Below are 14,565 nucleotides of genomic sequence, written 5' to 3'. Positions count from 1 at the left end.
GAAGTTTTTAAGATGATGTCCAAAAATTGTCTTCAAAAATCAAAAAATAAACATAAACAAAAGATGAAAACATTTTATATTAAAAAGTAGCATTGGAACATGTTATATATATATTATAAAATGAAAGTATATATAAAAGAAATAATATACGATAAGAAGGTTTAGGTATTCTTCTTCTTCTTCGTCCTCCTCCTCCTCCTCCTTCTATGTTTCACGTTTTTGGGTTCATCTATTATTCACCTTTCTGAGTTTCAATGTGTTTTTAATTTGTGTGAAAGATTAAAAGGTTAAAAGGGTAATTGTGAAAGCAAAATGGAAAAACTGTGTTTTTGTTAACAGAAGTGTAACAGAAGGCAAACATTGAAACAATTTAAAAAGATGAAGGATGCAAATGGAAAATAAATAAAAAAGATAAAGGCTGAAATGTTACCTAAAATTAAGTTAAGGGAATATTTATGTAATTTTGCCTTAATTTTTAATCCTAGGATTTTTAAATTCAATGTTTGTCTATTTGTTATGGAAATCTCTTAGTTATGTTTTATGATTAAATATATTAATATTGTGGTTACTTTGATCAAGATCTTATATCAAAGTTTACACTAGTGACACATGCTATTGCAAATGATAGATTTAATTCTTGTTGCTTTAATACATAGTCGTTTTCTATTAAAAAAAAACTAATAGTTGAAGGACCAAAACTTTAATCGAGTAGAACGTGCATTTCTTGTTCAGTTGTGACTGGAAAAGAAATTTAAAAACTACTACTCAACCCAAAACAACTTTATTGGACCGGGTGATGTCAACAAACTTTTTCCTTGTACTATAACCCTATGATATTGGTTCTAAGGTATGTGTGACTCAATAAGTTGACATAAATTATCACACATCCAATTATCATAATTATTAAGTTGGCTTTTAAGCAACTAGTGTTTGGGCATACATCCAATTTGATACACATTCAACTGAACACCTTGAAAATTCTAGGACACAGTATTAAGATGTTCTATGAGATATTCCAACACCAACCACACAGAAAACTAATGTTGTGTTTAATGTTCCAACATCATGCAAACAAACATAAAATACACAAGTAAATAAATGACAAGAAAGTAAAAGGCACAGTGAGTTTGTTGACCCCAGTTCGGTGACAAACACACCTACTCTGGGGGCTACCAAGCTAGGAAGGAAATCCGTTAGTGTAGTCGTTATTTTAAAGTTCTCAGTAAACCACGTTTACAACTTAAGACCTAGGACCTACCCGTCTAGACTTCAACCTAGGATCTCCTAGATCTGAGATCTCATCTCACTATCCTACAATCAATCACAGCCCCTGTGATTATCATATTTAAACACAAAATAATGAAGTTACCTTCAAACATAAACTACAACCTTGCTTCAAAGCTTTGGTGTAGTACACGAGTTACAACTCAATAAACAGTCCTTAACATGTACCAAGGTGATACAAGAAAGGCTCACAAATAACAAAGAGTCCTAGACTTGCATCAAAATGATACAAGAGAAGAACACACAAAGAAGACGACTCAAAACCCTGAAAAATTATTCTTTTGTAAAGCTATGGTTTTGATACCAAATTAGGTCTTGAAGTCTTCCTTACATATTGAAGAAATATGGGCTAATTAACCTTGTTGGGTTTCAGAACAAAGTAGATCGTTCAGCTGATCTACATAACACGAATCAGTAACAAATAAGAAAAGTCCTAAGAAGTAGAAACATCTTTCGGAACTTCCAAACATATCCAATTATTCCCTAAAATATTGTTGCTCCTTTAGAAATAAAAGCACAACAGATTCTGTACAGATATGCGCGTTGTTTGGTCAATAAGATACGAGGACGTGGATTCCTTAATAAGATAAAGCGCGTGTACAATCAGGCATGAAACAAGGCACACTAAACCGTGCCAGGATGTTGGAACATCGTATCCAACATCTTACAGAAATGCCTGAAACATGTTGGAACATAGTATCCAACAACACAATCATGGATATTTGTTTTACCAATAATTGCTGCCAATACAAATACCCAACAATCACCCCCTTTGGCAAATTTTTTGCTAAAACAAATTGAAGCCATTTAGATAAAGTAGAGGGATACACAAGTCACGTGGCTGATTGGTTAAAAAAATCACATGGTTGATAGTCCGCACAAAAATCTCATTATTAAATTACATATCAACTATTAAAGGGATACATGTTAGCATGTTATTACACATACTCTAACTCATAAATACTTATACAATAAAAACTTTGAAATTATGGAGGGATCTATTTGAGAAAAATTGGTTGATGTTGCTGCAAATGAGATGGAATTAAACATATCTAGAAATGAAGGAATTAAAAGGGTTTCAGAAAGCGAAAAAATTGAATCCTTCAATGTAAGCGCCAATCATAACTAACTAACATGCAAACCAAACATAAGAAGCCTTTAAAACCTGACTGATAATATTTTTTCTACTTATTTGCAATATATACAGACTTAACAGAAATTGGATGAAATGGCTACCAAAATGCTCAACATACGTTCCACATTTCACGAAGTTATAAATCTTGTTCATATATAACATCATATTTACTACCCAAACTAGTTGACCTAATAAACTAGGCTTATATTTATTTGTTATATTTTGTTCATGCATTAACAAAATCAAAAGATTGACGACCAAGTTGTAAACATGAAGAAGAGATTTCAACTATCGATGAAACAATCGACCATATAAGGATATACAATACAATTGTACTCATATACAACTTGTGTTACTCAACATTGAACTATTTACACAACCCATATCAAACTTATATTGTTTTTTTTTATATGCATGATAATGTTTCCTGTACATATGATTTGCATAACATTTACGGTGTATTGTTGGTCAAGCTGGATAACATTGAGAATATGCTCAACAAGTCTACACCAACTATATCTGGGAAGGATCTTCTGACCCCAACTAACAACTCACAAGTTATTCAACACTATGGTCCAGCATGTGCAGAGAAAGATATCTCAAATATGGTACTTATGATGAAGAGGATGTCAAAAACAAACCAAGACGAACACGTAAACTTAATGGGAAAGCTACCCCCCCCCCCCCCCCCCCCCCCGTGTAACACCCCACTTTAATTTAAGTTTAATGTTATTATGTTAAGTGTAGTGAGTAAGTGAATGGATTGATATTATTGTTGTTGTGGTGTAATTTATGTTGAGTCGTGATGAGAAAATATTAGAGTAATAATGTTGAGTGAGAAGTGGCTAAAGGAATTAAATGAGGCGAAAGGAGAAACTCAAAACAAACAAACAAAAAAATATATTAAGGGTGACAGGTGTGCAAAAAGTAAGATCTAAATAAGTGGGGGAGGGAAAGAGTAAAAGAATAGTAATTAGCACTAGAAGAGTTTAAGACTGAGTGTTGCCCCAAATATATATAGAACATTAGGAAAATAGATTAGTCAGTTTTCTTTTTGGCTGAACGTGAAAGGAGAAAAGAGAGAAGCAAGAAGAAAACAGAACCCTAATTGCAAACAAGTTAAACCGGAAGTTTCAACCAACGAATTCAAGGTAAGGGGGAGAACGTTTCATCTTAGGATATTATTATTCCAAATTGAACGGTTGTTTTCAATTTTATAATCGTTGATGCTGTTATGATGAGAATCATGGTGAGAAATTAGAGATGAATTTGTGATTATTAGTGTTGTTGTTATTCTTGAGAGTTTAAAAGTGAGAGATAACCAATTTTTGTGTCATCGCAGTTCTTGTTTGTTACTGTTAGCTTATGTGTTCTGAATTGTATTCAGTTTAGTAGTATCTCATAGGTATGACCGCATCAACGTGTAATGATACATTAGGATAGTGACTTGATTTATGTATAAAGAGGCTGAAATGAGTTTTTGGGAAAAATTATACTTGGTTCTTAATCATATATAAATTGTCGCGTACACCCACGAAGTAATATACAGGTTGGTGTTGTTAGTTTCATTAATATATAGAGGATTGAAAGGGTAAAGGGTTGATTTTATTTGAGGAATTAGGGAGTGGCTAATCACGATTAAAGCATGAGAAAATATGTGGTTATTGTCTTATTAGGTTATTGTAATTCATAGACTGAGACTTTGAGCGGTGAGTTTTAGTGAAGGGAAGTTAAGCATAGGTTGACAATCATTTTGAAGTGATGATAAATTAGGGTCCAAATTTGTTCTTCTCAAACTTTTAGGTAGATTTTCTGCTGCAAATACATGATGCTAATCTAGTATGAAAATTTTGGAAATTGACGTTAATAAAAGGAAGAAAAACAAAAATAATAGGATATGTTGGGTTTTAAACCATCACAGTATGACCATATGAACACTAGAAGCTGAACTTAATAAGAAGAAGATAAGCACATAAGCATAGTGTGATACGACTTATTCATGTGTAAGTTCTAAATTAGTATATATAGAAATAAGCTATTGACCTTTTAATGAATATTAGAATTCAGTTATTAGTATAACGATGAAAATCTTTTTAAGTTAAATTAATAATAAGGCTCTTAGAATTTCGTTATTAGTTGATCTATTGAGGAATAAATTCATTGACGATGTTGATGATTTAATTAATCATGTGTATGGATGTGCTATTTAATGATGTTGTCTATTATGTTTTGATGATGAGCTTGATGATGTATAATTTATAATGATGATGAGTGTGATGATGATTTGTGTGCTTGCATTAGAATTATGCATTTTAGGTGGGAGTCTTGCATTAATAAGTGAATTATTTGATTATGTGTATATGTGTATTACTTGTCGAATTTATTTATATGCATTCATATAGAGTCTAAGACCGATGGAGTGCATGACTGATGGAGAAGTTCAGTAACATACCTCTGGCAAATTATGACGAGAAAATCCAGTAACATAACTCTGGAAAATGATGAGATAGGAGTGGTACCATGTTCATATAGGTCTTTAGGAGAGTCCATGTGCATTGATGTGAAGATGTTGTGCTTGGTGTTTCTAAGAGTGGAAAGATGAGACGGTGTGATATGTGAATTGAAGAGGATATTTATATAGTAACTGTTGAGAGTGAAGTGATGATGGAGATTTTATTCCTTCGATATTATTTACTGTGTGTGCTTTTCCTTAATACTATGTTATAGCAGGATTTCTCACCCCTTCTTTTGTTGTGTTGTTTTATGTATGGTGGTTGTACTTTGAGTGCAGACACTCAGGTTGACGAGGAGTAGCTGTGGGGCGTTTAGAAGGTGGACACGGAAGATGTTCCTTATTAGTCCTTTATTTATTAGCTGAGAATATAATGTAGTCGCTACGAGCTCTGATTCCTGTAACACTAGGGTTGGGGACGACGATTGAACCTTTATTTCATTCTGAGTTTTACTATGTGAATATTGCTATTTTCTTTTTATGAATCATACAAAAACTGTAACGCCCTCTTTGAATTATTTGATTTATTTGATTGTTTTAATAGGTTTAGAATATATTTATATGATTATGTGATTTATTAAGTGGTTACTTTTATCATTTAATAGAATAAGTGAGAATTAGGATTTAATTGGAGTTTTGGGGTTAAATGAGAATTAAGTAAATTAAGTGGGAGTTAATTAAATATTGGAAGATTATATTTACTGAGAAAAAGGAGAAAATAGGGTTAGAAGTAGTTTCACGTAAAAACAGTTTTTGGAAGAAAAACCAAGAGAAAGCTAGGAGAAGAGCCAAGAGGGGAGAATCTGATTTTTGTAGAGCTTTGTTCATCAATTCAAGGTAAGGGTGAGGCTAACTCTCAATAATCATAGTGTATGTAAATTCTGAAATTGATTTAACATGTAGTTGTTTATGAATTTGGGAATTAGGGTTAGCATGTAGAATTGAATCGTTAGAAGAAGTAGATAATCTGATGGATTAGGGTGATAAAGGATGTTTAGATTGTAGATTGATCACAAACTAAGTTCCCAATCAGTTTTGGGGTTTGGGTCGATGGAAGTTGGAATTTAAGCTTGAAAAGTCGGAGTCTAAACGTTTTTGCAAACAAGAGATTATGTGAGGTTTGGGAAATCGATTTTTGGGGTGGTTGAGAATTGAAATAGCTATAGATTATGATAGAGCCAAGTGTCAGGAGAGTGTAGGCGAAAACGGCACCAAAATCCGATTAACGGTTGGAATTTTACGCGCGAAATGGTGAAAATCGCACTTTTTGAGAAGCAGATTTCTGGACCTGATGTTGTCAAAACGTGGCACGATTTTGCAAGCGTGGCACGATTTTGTTGGCCGAAAGTTCAATGGTTCTGGGCACAAAAACGTGGCACGATTTTCTAAAATCGCGACACGATTTTTGTGAATCGGATCCTTCATATTTCACTATTTCTCACCCCTTCTGCTTGGAAATGTTGCCCTTCGTATGGGTAACTTGCAGGTGATGTAGAGTAGTTGTTGTTCACATGAGTCTTAGGTGCTCTGATACGTAACAGGATGGAGATCTTTATTGTTTTCCATATGTTACGTGATTTATTATGACTTTTATGTTGAAGACTGTTTAGACTGGATTTTTATTAAGTTGTTTAAGTTGAGGCCGTTGTGCCAACATAATGTTTTATTAAGATATTTTCCGATGCATTGAGATTTAATTTTGATATTATGAAATGATTGAAATAAATAGTAATTTTGCTATATTTACGTTTGAAAGAAGTGTAGCATTCCGTTTAAGGTGTTTTACTCTGATTTATGCTAAAAAATTTCAAGTTGGGAAAACGGGGTGTTACAAAAATCAACATTGGTTTAATTATTATGACCTTTGAATATTTATTTCTCTATGTTACATTACTTAATGACATTGTTTACGATCTTTGATGAATAAAGTTCAGATGTGTAACATCCTTGTTATTCTATATATTATTTTTATTTAAAATTATTGACGGGAAATAGGGTGTTACACCCCGCATGAAATTATTTTTACCTGATGACCATATACCAACTATAAAGTCATCTAATCCTGACAGTAACTATAACAGAGCAAACAAACAGGAACTAGTTCATCCAAGGTATTAGCAGGTACAATATATTCAAGCTTTGTTTCCAAACTAATGTAATAATAATAATCTGAGTGATTAATATTTTTTTTACTAATTTTTGTTCCTTCGTCTAACATCAAATTGTTGAAAGTTCCTAAGTCATAGACAGTGGTATAGCTTGGTGCTCCAACTTTTTTTCCAAAATCTAGTAATTAGGTATTCACTTTTAAGGGCAACATCAAAGACAATAACTATAATAGCCACACTTTGTCGAATGTATATATAAACCACAAAAGATCGATAAATGTGACTATTAAATTTAGGTCCTTACTTAACACATTGCACGTTTTGTCACACAGCTTATCAAGTCAAACTTTCCTCTTTCTCCAAAAATGAATTTAAGAATGTATCAAGCTCTCGTTTCATCATATGTATTCCACTCATTTAACAATCTAAAGCGAGTTTTTAGTCATTACTATGCTGCTTTTGTCGGAACTATGAAATGATTTCACTCTCTTTGACAAGGTTATTAATGTTTCACATACACTTATTTATTATTTACCATGACATGTTAATAATTAAAATTGTGTTATCATTAAGAATAGAGAATTGGAAGATCTAATCAATTGATGAAGGTGAAGGAGACATAGAAGAAGAAGGAATTTGACGATGAACAGAGAGAGAGGAATAAAATGATTTTGCAAAGACATTTTGGTTTAAAATAGAAGGGCACAAAAGTAATATCCACTGCTGCACTTTAAAAATAATTTTTTTTTCCAATGTGGGACCAAGAAACAATATTTTTTGTTACCACCTGCTATTAAAGGTCATTTTAAAAGGATCATGGATAAACCTTTAATATTAAGGACTATATTAGGGGTTTCTACTCACTTATATTTTAGTTAAACATAATAACTTAATTTTACTTAGATCACACCCAAATAAATAATTAATAAACAAAAAACCTAGGTTATAATGATTTATTACTTAAAGGAGGGTGCTACAATATTTTTTTAATTATATTACGGAAAAATAAATTAAACAATGAAAATAAAAATTACCGAATCTAACTTAATTATTCACAAAATAAATTCTACTGATTCCCTTGTCAAAATATCAATAATCATCGATAATAATGCCAAAAACTTGTTGGTGTCTGAGTATGTAAGTGCACCAAATTGTACTAAAGTAATAAAGTAGTAAGTTATCGACTCCATAAACATTGTCGTTCAACTCAGTAATTAGATGTATTTATTTAAAAGTAAAGGAGTTTTGTGATTTAACTCCTTTAGTCGAGCTTTAGATGGTTTTGGGTGCCTTAACATGTATAAGAATGATTAGGCAAGTTTTAGATTGAAATTGAACATGGGGAAATGAAAAATGGGATTTTTGGGTGAAAAATGTCAAGTTCCCGAGAGCACCCAGTTTCTGTTCGCCAAGGCGAGTAGCTTACTTGCCATAGCGAGTAGAGTGGCTCGCCTCGCGAGCTGCACAGAGACAGACAGCCTTGTTTAGGGTTTTGCGATCTTTGTCTCACGAGATGTTATGAGTTGATCCTTAGGGTAGGAATGAAGGTTGATTATGTAACACCCCGTTTTCCCAACAATATAAATATAAAAGTAAATCAGAGTTTAACACCTAACGGGCATGCTACACTGCTTTTCAAAAATCCATAAATAGAATAAAGTACTATTTATTAAAATCAACTTTGATAAAATATCAGTTCATTGCAGCGGAAAGTATTTTTCAACATTAAACAACTTCCAATAAAACCTTGGCACACGGCCTCAACAAAATATCTGTAAAGATTAAATTCAACATCAACAGTTTCATAATGATACATAAGGAATGAAAACACGACAACAATTTCCCATCCCGTTACGTATCAGAGCCCTAAGACACTTGAGCCACCACTTCTAATAAGCTTCAATACCTGCAAGTTACCCATACGAAGGGCAACATTTCCAAGCAGAAGGGGTGAGATTCACAAACAATAATAGTAGATATATAAATCATCAACTTAATTAAATAACATAATTAACCGCATATATTCAACAATAATATTCATACTTCTTCGTCTTTAGAAACACTAACTAAATCAACCAACGACGACAACAACAACTCTCCCAACAACAACCACAATTACAACAACTCCATCTACAACAACGACAACAACACAATCAATCGACAACGACATCATCGACAACATCAACAACAACATCAACGACAACTACGACGTGGTACTATTTTCAACACATTGAATGACTAAGCATTCCGGGGCATAAGCCCCCAACAATTTGAATGATGAACATTCCAGGGCATGAGCCCTCAACAGATTGAATGACAAGGCAATTCCAGGGCATAAGCCCTCAACGGTTGAATGATTAACATTCCAGGGCATGAGCCCTCAACAATTTGAATGACAAGGCATTCCAGGGCATAAGCCCTCAACAGTTGAATGACGAGCATTCCAGGGCATGAGCCCTCAACGATTTCCTAATCATGAAAGGACTCGACTCGTGTATATCAACATACAACTCAACTACGACAACGACAACATAGGCAACAACAACGACAACGACTGTGCATAATAACTTATGACTTACTCCCCAACTTGGTCATCATCAACAACCTATGACTCCGTTACTTAGAACGACAACTTGCAACCTTACAACCTGAACCAACATCTTGTATAATCCAATTGAATGCATTTATGCATAAACCAACAATCAGCAGCAAATCATATTCAATTCAACAACAACATATAATAATAAGCAGCGAGACAACAACAATAATAACCATCATATACAACGAGTAGGACTCATATCAACATCTTTCATAATATATAACTATCTCCTCATTTGTTCATCAACCTAAGTCGACGTCATTAAACATTACAAACATCCTCTCTGAATCTCCGTATAATCAAGAATAACTTCTCTCCTACCTCAAGGGTCTACTCATATCATCACGTGCGACAAAAGATCGCAAAATCCTAACAAGGCTTCTGAAATGGGACAACTCGCGAGGCGAGAGGCTCTACTCGCCATGGCGAGTTAGGGTAAAATACTCACCATTCCATTCTGACACCATTCCGAGTTCAATCTCATTCTAAAACTTTGCCTAATCATTAAGGTACATGTTCAGGCCCTCATAAACACCCAAGGTTAAACTCACAGCTCAAAAACACAGAATCTTGCAAGCTCTCTGCCCACACTCGCTACGGCGAGTAAACTTGTTCGCCATGGCGAGCTGCGAGGTGCAACTCGCGAGGCGAGTAACTCCTGCTCGCGAGGCGAGCGATGATCTTCATCACTCGCTACGGCGAGGATCGTCACTCGGGAGGCGAGCGATGAATAACAGTACGGCCAGGTTACAGTTTTTCTCAAAAATTCACCCAAACCCATTGGTCTAACCTTAAAACTGATTCTAAACATCAATATATGAAACATCTAAGGTCTGTTCATCATTTCTACATCAATTCACCCTAATTCCATCATTTAATCATCAATTCTCATCATAACCCTAATTCCCAATTCTCCAAATTTATTCATAACTTTTGTTAAAACATAATCAGAATCATATACACTAAAATTAATGTAAGTTAGCCTCACCCTTACCTTAGGTAATCGAAATCGCAGCCCTTCTAGGTCCTCTTCCCTTTTCTTGACTTTTCTCCCTTTTCTCTATTGTACATGAAAACTGCCTCTGCCTTCTATTTTTCCAATTCTTTAATAAATATAACCTCCCATTATTCCTTAACTCCTCTTAATTCTATTAAATTCCAATTTAACCCCCAAACTCCAAAATAAATCCTAATTCTCCCTTATTCTATTAAATACTAAAAATAGCCATTTAATAAAATACACCACACCACAAATCAACATAAATGATTTAAAAATCATATAAAGGACTTTAAATAACTAAAAATAATTAAATAAAATTGGGGCGTTACAACTCTCCCCAACTTTAGAATTTTCGTCCTCGAAAATATACCTCTAAAACATAACCCTGCACCACAAACAACAATCAGAACAATTAACAAAACAACATTAGAGTTGACACTCTATCCTAGGTGGCTCAACACGACTCTACTACTTGGCCGGACGGACCAACCTGCTCTGATACCAATTGTAACACCCCGTTTTCCCAACAACATAAATATAAAAGTAAATCAGAGTTTAACACCTAACGGGCATGCTACACTGCTTTTCAAAAATCCATAAATAGAATAAAGTACTATTTATTAAAATCAACTTTGATAAAATATCAGTTCATTGCAGCGGAAAGTATTTTTCAACATTAAACAACTTCCAATAAAACCTTGGCACACGGCCTCAACAAAATATCTGTAAAGATTAAATTCAACATCAACAGTTTCATAATGATACATAAGGAATGAAAACACGACAACAATTTCCCATCCCGTTACGTATCAGAGCCCTAAGACACTTGAGCCACCACTTCTAATAAGCTTCAATACCTGCAAGTTACCCATACGAAGGGCAACATTTCCAAGCAGAAGGGGTGAGATTCACAAACAATAATAGTAGATATATAAATCATCAACTTAATTAAATAACATAATTAACCGCATATATTCAACAATAATATTCATACTTCTTCGTCTTTAGAAACACTAACTAAATCAACCAACGACGACAACAACAACTCTCCCAACAACAACCACAATTACAACAACTCCATCTACAACAACGACAACAACACAATCAATCGACAACGACATCATCGACAACATCAACAACAACATCAACGACAACTACGACGTGGTACTATTTTCAACACATTGAATGACTAAGCATTCCGGGGCATAAGCCCCCAACAATTTGAATGATGAACATTCCAGGGCATGAGCCCTCAACAGATTGAATGACAAGGCAATTCCAGGGCATAAGCCCTCAACGGTTGAATGATTAACATTCCAGGGCATGAGCCCTCAACAATTTGAATGACAAGGCATTCCAGGGCATAAGCCCTCAACAGTTGAATGACGAGCATTCCAGGGCATGAGCCCTCAACGATTTCCTAATCATGAAAGGACTCGACTCGTGTATATCAACATACAACTCAACTACGACAACGACAACATAGGCAACAACAACGACAACGACTGTGCATAATAACTTATGACTTACTCCCCAACTTGGTCATCATCAACAACCTATGACTCCGTTACTTAGAACGACAACTTGCAACCTTACAACCTGAACCAACATCTTGTATAATCCAATTGAATGCATTTATGCATAAACCAACAATCAGCAGCAAATCATATTCAATTCAACAACAACATATAATAATAAGCAGCGAGACAACAACAATAATAACCATCATATACAACGAGTAGGACTCATATCAACATCTTTCATAATATATAACTATCTCCTCATTTGTTCATCAACCTAAGTCGACGTCATTAAACATTACAAACATCCTCTTTGAATCTCCGTATAATCAAGAATAACTTCTCTCCTACCTCAAGGGTCTACTCATATCATCACGTGCGACAAAAGATCGCAAAATCCTAACAAGGCTTCTGAAATGGGACAACTCGCGAGGCGAGAGGCTCTACTCGCCATGGCGAGTTAGGGTAAAATACTCACCATTCCATTCTGACACCATTCCGAGTTCAATCTCATTCTAAAACTTTGCCTAATCATTAAGGTACATGTTCAGGCCCTCATAAACACCCAAGGTTAAACTCACAGCTCAAAAACACAGAATCTTGCAAGCTCTCTGCCCACACTCGCTACGGCGAGTAAACTTGTTCGCCATGGCGAGCTGCGAGGTGCAACTCGCGAGGCGAGTAACTCCTGCTCGCGAGGCGAGCGATGATCTTCATCACTCGCTACGGCGAGGATCGTCACTCGGGAGGCGAGCGATGAATAACAGTACGGCCAGGTTACAGTTTTTCTCAAAAATTCACCCAAACCCATTGGTCTAACCTTAAAACTGATTCTAAACATCAATATATGAAACATCTAAGGTCTGTTCATCATTTATACATCAATTCACCCTAATTCCATCATTTAATCATCAATTCTCATCATAACCCTAATTCCCAATTCTCCAAATTTATTCATAACTTTTGTTAAAACATAATCAGAATCATATACACTAAAATTAATGTAAGTTAGCCTCACCCTTACCTTAGGTAATCGAAATCGCAGCCCTTCTAGGTCCTCTTCCCTTTTCTTGACTTTTCTCCCTTTTCTCTATTGTACATGAAAACTGCCTCTGCCTTCTATTTTTCCAATTCTTTAATAAATATAACCTCCCATTATTCCTTAACTCCTCTTAATTCTATTAAATTCCAATTTAACCCCCAAACTCCAAAATAAATCCTAATTCTCCCTTATTCTATTAAATACTAAAAATAGCCATTTAATAAAATACACCACACCACAAATCAACATAAATGATTTAAAAATCATATAAAGGACTTTAAATAACTAAAAATAATTAAATAAAATTGGGGCGTTACAGATTATAGTACTGTTAATGTTCAGTGAGTCTGATATACTATAATTTGATGTTGTTAGTAATGTGATATAGTTGTATATGCATTATGTGAATTATATAAGATGTTTAAGTTGATGATGAATTATTATTTGATATTGTTATATCTTGAGATGTTTATGTGCTGTCATGTTGCTGTTGTAAATTAATTAAGCTGCATGAGTCGGTCAAGATGTAAGATGTTGTTCCAAATTATTGGAGTTGTATAAGATGTCGATGTTTCTAAGATGTAAGTTGTTGAGTTCATGCATACTCATTCATGTTGGGGGCTTGATGCCCTGGAGCCTTTGCTCAACACGTTGGGGCCTTTGCTCAATTAAGTTGAGGGCTTGACGCCCTCAGAGTATATTAATGCTCAAATAAGTTGAGGGCTTGATGCCCTGGAATGGTACCACATGCATGATTAAGAGGATTAAGTTGCATAGTTAAGTCGAAGTCGCATTGTCGAGTCAAGTTGTTAAGTTAATATGTTCCAATGAAGTGTTTAATGAAGAATTACATTGATGATATGTTGATGTTGTTAAATATAATTGATGAATTATATGCTTAATATTATTGTTTGTGAAATCTCACCCCTTCTGCTTGGAAATGTTGCTCTTCGTATGGGTAACTTGCAGGTGATCGAGAATAAGTTGCTGTTAGTTGCTGTCGTGAGTGATCTATCTCTCACGTGTGTCCTAGGTGCTCTGATACGTAACGAGATGAGATTTTATTGCTGCTTTTCTATTCCTTACGTATTACTTTATGAATTTTCATGACTATGTGTTGAAATTGGACTTTCGAGATGTTTATGATGAGACCTTCATGCCAAAGACTGTTTTAGATGTTGAATAAATTCCGTTGCGAAGTATTAATTATTATGTTGTTGAATTTTGAAGGTTAAATGGTTATTTATTTCCGTTTATGATTTCTAAGAAAAGAAGTGTGACATTCCGTTTATGTGGATTACTCTGATTATTTATGCGAAATTTTTATGTTGGGAAAACGGGGTGTTACACCGTTCGACACTTCCA

This window comes from Medicago truncatula, chromosome 2 (assembly GCF_003473485.1).
Source record: "Medicago truncatula cultivar Jemalong A17 chromosome 2, MtrunA17r5.0-ANR, whole genome shotgun sequence".
NCBI lineage: Eukaryota > Viridiplantae > Streptophyta > Magnoliopsida > Fabales > Fabaceae > Medicago > Medicago truncatula.
The sequence above is the reverse complement of the archived record's forward strand: the minus strand, read 5'-3'. Positions refer to the sequence as shown.